The sequence below is a fragment of the Tauraco erythrolophus genome, chromosome 6 (assembly GCF_009769465.1).
Source record: "Tauraco erythrolophus isolate bTauEry1 chromosome 6, bTauEry1.pri, whole genome shotgun sequence".
In the NCBI taxonomy this organism is placed as follows: Eukaryota; Metazoa; Chordata; class Aves; order Musophagiformes; family Musophagidae; genus Tauraco; species Tauraco erythrolophus.
In genome coordinates, this window is record NC_141470.1 from 23,112,212 (window position 1) to 23,118,892 (window position 6,681).

Here is a 6,681-nt window from a genome sequence, read left to right on the forward strand (position 1 = left end):
ATTAAAATTTTTCAGGGGCTAGGCAGTTCAACACAATTATTGATGAAGGGCGTTACTATCATGTTTGGAAATTTACATAGTTTCAAAACTGAATTTGTCCCACTGTGTTTTCTGGCCACCCTATCTACCAGACTGAAGAGCTCTGAAATCTCTTTTCCATGCACAGTTACTCGTACACTGTGATCAAGTCGTGCCTTTCGCTTTGAGTTCTCAGATGGTTCAATCAAAGGCATATTTTCCACATCTTTTTTCATTCTTGTGAGTCCTCTTTGAAGTCTTTCCAGTTTGTTGTCCCTCTGGATCTGCAGCCTCCAGAGCTGGTCTGGTATTCCTGATTCATCAGGAATGGGCATCTGCACCAGTGTCAGATGCAATATAATCTTTTGTTGCAGCGCTGATCTCCCAGTATTTAAGGGTTGATTTGACGTTACTCCTATAGAAGTTCCTGTTGATCTGATTATTCACCTCTGCTTCCAAGATTTATTTTTTTAGGGTTAGTCTACTCAGCAGACTTTGGTGTAATCGAGAGAAGCAAGATTAACAATCCCTGAAGCTACAATGCTTCTACTACTTGTGGAAGCTGCAGTCTGCTCAGTAGACATACACCTTCGTTATTGTTCCCCTCTGTAGACACTCTTGCCCTGTGAAATTGGTGTATAGTCTTTATTTCCAGATGTGTGATCTGATACTGGACTGTGTCTGCCTGCCTGCTTCATTGTTCATCACCTTCCCAGTCGCCATCTGAGAACTTTTATTGGAGATAGCTTTGACTTCCTCCAGTTTACTGTGAAAAATACTGAGTGCATGGCTGAGAGTCAGTCCCCAGGGGAGTCTATTAAAAGCATTAAAACTCAATTTGGTCATTTAAAATCTATTGCATATGCATCATATTCATTTTATATTTTATTAATAAAGATGTGAGATATAAAGTCAAATGCCTTATTGAAATCTAAGAATATTAGATCAAATTTGTAGTGTGATGGAAATATAAAGTTAATTTAAAGTGATTCATTGTCCATAAAAATTCATTCCTGGACATTAATTATTCCGTTCTCTTTTTGTTCATCATTAATCAAATCCTTTCTCTACGAATCCAGTCCATCATCATCATCAATATCAAAATCTCTATTTGACAGTTCCCATTTACCCTGTTCAAATGTCACAATATTATAGAACAAAGATAAATACCGTTCTTTGTTTGCTTGGTGTCCTAGCATTAGGAATAAGAGGACAATCAGCAATTGAGGAAAAAAAAAAAAGTCTAATTCAAAACCCGTCAATGCTGCTTGACACTTCCTCTAGCTGTAGGACTCACTGCCACAAAAATGAGTACTTAAAAAACCCCCAAAATGTAGGTCTGGCGCTCTTTGGTAGTGCCTGGCTGCACCAACTGATGGAGACTGGACAGGTCCTGTTTTGTTCAGGATGGCATTTCCTGTGTTCCTGTATGGACAAACAGAATATCCAAAATTTGAATAATTAGCACTGAAAGAATATAAACTATAAGAAGATGCATGGAAAATAAGCTCCTGGAAAACCAAACACTACTTGGACATGGGGAATACTTCTCCCGAGGGCTATGTGCCCTACTTCTGTTTTGAGAACCACCATGGAGATACCTGGAAGTCAACGTGTGTCCATGTGTTCCTGGTGTCTCTGTCCACAACCGGCGCAAAGGACTATGCTGCCTTTCCAGCAGTGCTGGTGCGGCTGAAACTCGAGACCAGTTAAAGCCAAGTGCTGAGAGCTGTGCATAGGAATGAGTTTAAGAGAGGTGGAGATCAGGGATTAGCTAAAGAGAAGAGGACAAATATACTGAATTGAATAGTCCTTCCAGTTGCAAACTGTTTAATACTCTTTTCTTTGAAGGTATATCAGGTGGAGGTAAAGGGATGCTAGATGAACATTGTTAAGAGCTTATTCCTTGAGTGCATCTAATGAGTCGGGGTATTAGGGTTGTATTAGATAGAGCTTGACCTCTTGTACTTCTTGTAATAATTTATTTGGGAGTTGGAAATACTCTTGTGAAAATCCTGGCCTGGGTGGAGCCCACGGAAACTCTACTGCTGGTTTTCATGTGGGCGAGATTTCAGACGGTTTGTTTTCCTTTCATGATGACTTCATGTTCCTTCTTTTTGCAGCATGGGTCTCAGTGTCCTAGGTAGTAGGCTGAAATGGCATTTTAATATTAATCTTCTTTTTGTCCTTTAAAAGGCCCCAAGCCAGCCACTGCAATTAATGAAACTCTTGGAATGCTTGTAGGGAAGCAATATAATGCTTATCTGAAATTAGACTATAGTCCTCCATGATACTGCAGAAGGCTGATCCCTGTTAGATGGACTGGCTGGGCAGTGTGTATTCTGTTGGAAAGCCAACAGCTCATTTGAAAAATCAATGATGAATTAAAAGTAATGAGAAAAGGACTAAGATAATAAAGTATGGAATATTCAAAGTTTATCAGATATTTTAATATATCCAATATTTTCAGTGTAATGCAGATAATTAAAATCACCCCATAGAGATAATCTTACAAGAATATATTCTGGGAATGCGATTTGTTTTCAACAATATTAACTGTAGGCTACAATAATGTAGCGTATTATGCAGAGTACACATAGGATAGATTTCTGTAGCTATTATTACGACTGTCCAATCAAAGAAATCTCTGTATAATTTCTACAGTTACTTAACTGCTGATTTGATTCTAAAATTGTCTTTCTAGGCAGTTATTGCTGAAATCAGTGCTATCTGCTTGTGCACACAGCAAATTTCTCAACATCATAGAATCATAGAATGGTTAGGGTTGGAAGGGACCTCAAAGATCACCTAGTTCCAACCCCCCTGCCATGGGCAGGGAAATCCTCCACTACACCAGGTTGCCCAAAGCCTCATCCAACCTGGTCTTGAACACCTCCAGGGATGGGGCATCCACAACTTCTCTGGTCAACCTGTTCCAGTACCTCACCACCCTCAATGTAAAGAATTTCTTTCTTATATCTAATCTAAATCTGCCCTCTTTACATTTAAATCCATTGCCCCTTGTCCTATCACTACACGCCCTTGTAAAAAGTCCCTCTCCAGCTTTCCTGTAGGCCCCCTTTAGGTACTGGAAAGCTGCTATAAGATCACCCTGGAGCCTTGTCTTCTCCAGGCTGAACAGCCCCAACTCTCTCAGCCTGTCTTCAGAGCAGAGGTGCTCCAGCCCTCTGATCATCTTCGTGGCCCTCCTCTGGACTCGTTCCAGTAGCTCCATGTCTTTCTTATGTTGGGGACTCCAGAGCTGAACACAGTATTCCAGGTGGGGTCTCACGAGAGCTGAGTAGAGGGGCAGAAACACTTCCCTCGACCTGCTGGCCATGCTCCTTTTGATACAGCCCAGGATACAGTTGGCTTTCAGGGCTGCCAGCGCACATTGCCGGCTCATGTTGAGCTTCTCATCCACCAGCACTCCCAAGTCCTTTTCCTCAGGACTGCTCTCAATCCATTCTCCGCCCAGCCTGTACTTGTGCATGGGATTGCCGCGACCCACGTGCAGGACCTTGCACTTGGCCTCGTTGAACTTCATGAGGTTCTCACAGGCCCATCTGTCCAGCCTGTCAAGGTCCCTCTGGATGGTGTCCCTTCCCTCCAGCGTGTCCACAACACCACACAACTTGGTGTCATCTGCAGACTTGCTGAGGGTGCACTCAATCCCACTGTCTATGTCGCCAACAAAGATGTTAAATAGCACTGGTCCCAGTACTGACCCCTGAGGAACACCACTCGTCACTGGCCTCCACGTGGACATTGAACCATTGACCACAACTCTTTGAGAGCGACCATCCAGCCAATTCCTTATCCACTGAGTGGTCCATCCATCAAAACCACGTCTTTCCAGTTTAGAGATAAGGATGTTGTGTGGGACAGTATCAAATGCTTTGGATAAGTCCAGGTAGACAATGTCAGTTGCTCTTCCCCTATCCATCAATGCTGTAACCTCATCATAGAAGGCCACCAAATTAGTCAGCCTGAATTCACTGTATTGACGTTGAATTGTTTAAACTGTTTGGTTATTTCCATGACTAATTAGGCCTCGCCGTGAGTATCTTAGCTTCCAGATCTGGTCGGGTCCTGCTCACATGGAAAACAAAAGGAGGAATTACAGGCACCTCAGTGGGTGTGGACTGAGTCTCAGATCCGCAAGTTGGGTCTGAAGTACAGGCTGTTTCTCCTGTGAAATACCACTAAGTTTATAGAGATACCCCTGGGAGAGATATTTTCAGAAAGGAGAATTTTGCCTGTTAGTACTAGAGTGATGACCAAGCATTAAGTGTATAGGATGACACTGATGCTCTCTTAAAGCACATGCTTACAGAAATTAAAGTTGCCATTTTAAGATGCCCATCAAGTTGTACTGCTAATCTGTTGAGCCCTTCAGTGACTAGGACAATGTCAATAAAATTTGATAAGGAATAATCTGAAAGCTAAATAACTGCAGTGTGTTATTTATAGCTTTTTAAAATTGGTTTTCCCCATTAAATAAATGGTGGGTTGTTTCAGTAGGTATGACCATAAGCCCAAGAGCAGAGCACAAAAGCTACCTGTATTAGTTAAACTGATGAAGTACTGATATGTCTGGGCATCTGCTCCATGTGGATATGACATTTTCAGAAATATCATGAACTTTATTTCAGTTCAGAGTGGCACGTAATTGTTGTGTTGATGTTGTTGACTTCTCTTTCTAGAAGAAGGTGGAAAATACAGTGCTATGTGTATTTTAAGTCTTCTCACTCACTCACGCTTTTTTTTTGTGTTTTTAAATCCAAATACGCTTTGGTTGAGAGCAAAGACCATCAAGTATGTTGATTCACACTTCTCTTTTTATAAAAAGTTTGGTCTTTCTGTGTTCTCTCTTGGTTCCTTCACTTTCACAGAAAAATAGGTTGGGAGCAATTAATTTCAAAAAAGCATACTTCTTACCTCACATCATCCACTAGTAGACTACCAAGTTCTTAAAACAGTAAGTCACTTTGTGTGCATGAAAGCTGCTGTGAGCAGCAAATTCCTCCTTTTCAGTAGCGTGCATATATCTGGGCGTTCCAACATATCTAGGTAGAAATAACATGAGCTTGCCTTTTAAGCACTGAATGTGTATTTCTGCAAACAAAAATTTATCAATTACAGAGCACCTTCCTCTTTTACACTCTCTTTAATATCAGAAGAATGTCATTCTTTCTCTTCGATGCTGTTTAAACATATGAAAAGTTAAAAAAAAACCCATTATAGCAATTATATAATGAAAATTAATGCTCTTTTATTACTCTGTTCCTGTATGAAGTAAGACTTAGTCCCATCAGAGTAACACTTATAACCCTTTTTTTTTTGTATTAGTACTCATCTCAGTGATAATATTGGCATTTATTCTTGTAAACAATCGAAGGATTGCCATTTTAGGTGATGCCAGAGTCTCCTTAGGGAAACTGTTTTCTAAAAATATTACCACTGCACTTTTGGTAATTTCCATGTCTAAAGGTGAAATGTAGTCTCACTTTGGAGCAAAGAATGTGCTTGACTTTCTATTTAATACAAGTGGAGTCTTATAACTGAGGTGGCAATATGATTTAGAAAATTTGGATTAAATGGAGTTTTATGCATGAGTTGATTATTTTTAAGTACTCACCAACGTGTATGTATCCCATTGTGTGGTAAAAATTGTTCTTAGGAGTATTTTTAGGCTCACTGGTTAAGCTATCTTTGCTAGAGAAAACATAGTAATATTCAAGAAAAGAGATAGCAAAGTCACTTAAATATTCTGGTGTGGCTTTGCAAGTGTCTCATGTGCCTCCCCAGCACTTGGAGGGGGTTTTGTATTCTCTCAGCTAAGAAACCAGGGGGATTCTTCTGCTTCTTGAAGAATAGTAAATATTCTATCAATATTTTGCAAGAAAAGAAATTAACACAAGCAGAATTTGCAGGGTAGCATCTTCTTTTTATACTGGGCCTTATGTTTAAACCTGCAGTTTGCCCTTCCATTCTCTAATTGTCTTTATGGGGTACTAACACATAGTGTAATCGAGCGAGCCTCCCTGCTGCCAGAGCAAACCTCTGTGGTGAGAGCTGAGGCAGACAAGTGAGTCCCAGGTAAAGCACCAGCAAGTCCCAGGAAAAACACTAGCAAGTCCCAGGTGAAACCTGAGCAGAGGCAGCCACTGTCTGCAGAGGGATCACGCCCTCCGCTCCGCGCTGAGCGTGTCCCCTGCCCGCTGGGCTCAGTGCCCATGTGCCAGAGGTTCTACAGGCAGCGGCCAGAGCAGGTCGGCAGCCCAGAAATAGGCAGCATCCATGGCGCAGTGATTTCTTGGTTCATCTGGAGTTTTTCAACTCTCCTGCGGTGTTTCTGTGTTGGAAATTGTGCTGCATGCGCTATGCATCTAGTTCTGTGGGGCTCCTGTATAGTAAATGCTTTCTGCATGGACTGCCTGCGAGCATGCTGTATTGACTGTTCCCCAAGTACTGTATTGGCAAGTGTCAAATGCTTCGTGGTCTTTACTGGAGTGTGCAAGTGTCTGAAAGGTATTAGTTACACTGCTTCTGGTGTCGGCTTGGGCTTTCGTGCACAGCTCTGGACTACAGGGCCTCTAAGAGATAAAATTATGTACACTTACTCATATCATCAGCTTTAAAGAACTGATCTACTTTAAC